Source organism: Cucurbita pepo, chromosome 16, assembly GCF_057944985.1.
Source record: "Cucurbita pepo subsp. pepo isolate OVF chromosome 16, ASM5794498v1, whole genome shotgun sequence".
Taxonomy (NCBI): domain Eukaryota; kingdom Viridiplantae; phylum Streptophyta; class Magnoliopsida; order Cucurbitales; family Cucurbitaceae; genus Cucurbita; species Cucurbita pepo.
Window position 1 is genome coordinate 5813616 of NC_141813.1, and position 3518 is coordinate 5817133.

A 3518-nucleotide genomic window follows, 5' to 3' on the forward strand; every position below is an offset into this window, starting at 1 on the left:
ACGATTTGTTACGGGCACAATTGGACAATATTTTTTAGCGGCTGGAAATGGGAACGAAGCATTCCTTAGAAGAGTGTGGAAACCTCTCCCTAGTAGACTCGTAATGGGCAAATGTGGACAATATTTTCTAGCGGTGGGTTTGGGTTATTACAAAAGCTATCAGAGTTAGTCACCAAGTGGTGGTGCCAACGAGGATACTGGGCCCCAAGGAGGGTGGATTATGAGATCCAACATTGGTTGGAGAGGGGATGAAACATTCCTTGTAAGGGTATGGTGGGCTTGAGCTATTACAAATAATTAGCTGGAATAGCTCAGTTGGTTAGAGCGTGTGGCTGTTAACCACAAGGTCGGAGGTTCAAACCCTCCTTCTAGCGATGGGAATGAGTCAATACTTATGATTGTGGAAATTTTTACCTACTTTAAATGAACTGAAGCCTACACTATAATTTGTTGTAAGGAAATAGCATTCTGATGTCGGGGAACAGTGACGTTTTATGGGTGAGGAAACAGTGTGACGTTTTATGGGTGAGGAAACAGTGTGACGTTTTATGGTGGCATTCTGATGTCGGGGAACAGTGACGTTTTATGGGTGAGGAAACAGTGTGACGTTTTATGGGTGGCATTCTGATGTCGGGGAACAGTGACCTTTTATGGGTGAGGAAACAGTGTGACATTTTATGGGTGAGGAAACAGTGTGACGTTTTATGGGTGAGGAAACAGTGTGACGTTTTATGGGTGAGGAAATAGTGTGACATTTTATGGTGGCATTCTGATGTCGGGGAACAGTGACGTTTTATGGGTGAGGAAACAGTGGCATTCTGATGTCTAGGAACAGTGACGTTTTATGGGTTAGGAAACAGTGGCATTCTGATGTTCGAAATAGTGGCATTCTGATGTCTAGGAACAGTGACGTTTTATGGGTGAGGAAACAGTGGCATTCTGATGTCTAGGAACAGTGACGTTTTATGGGTTAGGAAACAATGGCATTCTGATGTCTAGGAACAGTGACGTTTTATGGGTTAGGATGTTGGCTTTTTGGCCCTTCATCTCACTTTAATTAATTTCAATCAATTAATTGATGTTTTGATGATAACAAACCTACTTTTTAATTATTAACTATTTTCAGTATTTTGAACTGTCCACAGTATAAGGTTGGGAATAACAATTTCAACGACTTTTCAATTACTCAAATCAGAGCTAAAACGAAGAAATTACAGTCGAGACAACATACCCGACGTGATGATGTGGCAGCAAAATCAAAATGATGGACAAATCAAAATATATCAAAGTATGACATTTATGATTTTGGGAGAGTAACAAATGGTGGAGTTTTTCTTATTACTATATTTTTAAATAAAGTTATTTTTCCAAAATATAAATTTGAATCTAACCGTTACTCACATCGATTTTTATTATTACTATATTATATTATTATATTATTATATTTTAAAATTTTGGTGGTTACTCACATAGTTTTTATTATTATTATATTATTATATTTATCATAAATTTTGAATTTCATTTGACCGTTACTCACTAACTTTTTATTATTATTATATTATATTACTATTATATTAAAATTTTGAAATAAATGAATTTAGAAAATTTTCTTATTTATTTACTTTTAATCTCCACCTTCCATTATTCCTAACACAATCCAATGGTCAATATTCAATCCTACATTTTGCCACTTTTCTCCTCTATATAAACTCATCTTTCCCACATTTTAAAATACACAACTTACATACATTCTCCAATCCTCATTTGTTCAAAGTCTCCATTGTTTGTTGCTCTCTCCAAGCTTACAAGTTTATTTCTTTTCATCTTATTCTTGAGAGGGATTATTATTGTATTGTGAGGAAATAGTTGTGAGTATCCCAAATTGTAAATCTACTCTTTGAGAGAGTTGTAGTGTGTTATTATTAAACTCAAATACTTGTATCGGTTTGATCCTGCACCGTGGAAAGGATTGAGTTTGCTCTTGAACTCGTAAAAAGAGCGGTGTAGCGGTTTGGCTCAGATCCTGCGCCGTGGAAAGGATTGAGTTTGCTCACAACTCACGATTTGCTATGCACCCCATACAAAAAATCACAATGTCCTTGAGATTGGGGCATAAGGGAAAACTTGAAGAACACTAACTTTATTAGATGCTTGGAAAATCATGTCATGACAATTTTAAATCTCGAGAGAGTTGAATTGATTTCAATAATGATATGCTATTGTATTTTAATTTTACCTTTATGTGAGTTGTTAGAAGTGGGATTTGAACCCACGCCCTCTTATCCCGCATTGGTTTGAGAGGAGAATGAAGAATAACTTATAAGTGTCCGTAAACATCTCTCTCGTAGCGTGTTTTAAAACTGTGATTCTAATGACGATTTGGTACGGACAAATTGGACAATATTTTTTACCGGCTGGAAATGGGAACGAAGCATTCCTTAGAAGAGTGTGGAAACCTCTCCCTAGTAGACTCGTTTTAGAATTGTGAGGTGATGACGATACGTAATGGGCAAATGCGGACAATATTTGCTAGCGGTGCGTTTGGGCTATTACAAAAGCTATCAGAGTTAGTCACCAAGTGGTGTGCCAGCGAGGATACTGGGCCCCAAGGAGGGTAGATTATGAGATCCAACATTGGTTGGAGAGGGGACGAAACATTCCTTATAAGGGTATGGTGGGCTTGAGCTAATAGAAATAATTAGTTGGAATAGCTCAGTTGGTTAGAGCGTGTGGCTGTTCACCACAAGGTTGGAGGTTCAAACCCTCCTTCTAGCGATGGGAATGAGTTAATACTTACGATTGTGGAAATTTTTACCCAATTTAAATGAACTAAAGCCGGCACTATAATTTATGAACAATGTCGCCAAGGAAACAGTGACGTTTTATGGGTGAGGAAACAGTGTGACGTTTTAGGAACAGTGACGTTTTATGGGTGAGGAAACAGTGTGACGTTTTAGGAACAGTGACGTTTTATGGGTGAGGAAACAGTGTGACGTTTTAGGAACAGTGACGTTTTATGGGTGAGGAAACAGTGTGACGTTTTAGGAACAGTGACGTTTTATGGGTGAGGAAACAGTGTGACGTTTTATGGGTGAGGAAACAGTGTGACGTTTTAGGAACAGTGACGTTTTATGGGTGAGGAAACAGTGTGACGTTTTATGGGTGAGGAAACAGTGTGACGTTTTAGGAACAGTGACGTTTTATGGGCGAGGAAACAGTGTGACATTTTATGGGTGAGGAAACAGTGTGACGTTTTATGGGTGAGGAAATAGTGTGACGTTTTATGGGTGAGGAAACAGTGTGACGTTTTATGGGTGAGGAAACAGTGTGACGTTTTATGGGTGAGGAAACAGTGTGACATTTTAGGAACAGTGACGTTTTATGGGTGAGGAAACAGTGTGACGTTTTATGGTGAGGAAACAGTGTGACGTTTTATGGGTTAGGAAACAGTGTGACGTTTTATGGGTGAGGAAACAGTGTGACGTTTTATGGGTGAGGAAACAGTGTGACGTTTTAGG

At 38.4% G+C, this 3518-nt stretch overlaps 2 non-coding genes across 2 annotated transcripts; both read left to right on the forward strand.

The window, feature by feature from the left end:
* The first annotated feature begins 300 nt into the window (after positions 1-300).
* Positions 301-374, forward strand: TRNAN-GUU (transfer RNA asparagine (anticodon GUU)). The gene has a single exon. It is a non-coding gene; the product is annotated as a tRNA-Asn (tRNA).
* Positions 375-2701: 2327 nt separating this feature from the next.
* On the forward strand, positions 2702-2775 carry TRNAN-GUU (transfer RNA asparagine (anticodon GUU)). The gene has a single exon. It is a non-coding gene; the product is annotated as a tRNA-Asn (tRNA).
* The last annotated feature ends 743 nt before the right edge of the window (positions 2776-3518 follow it).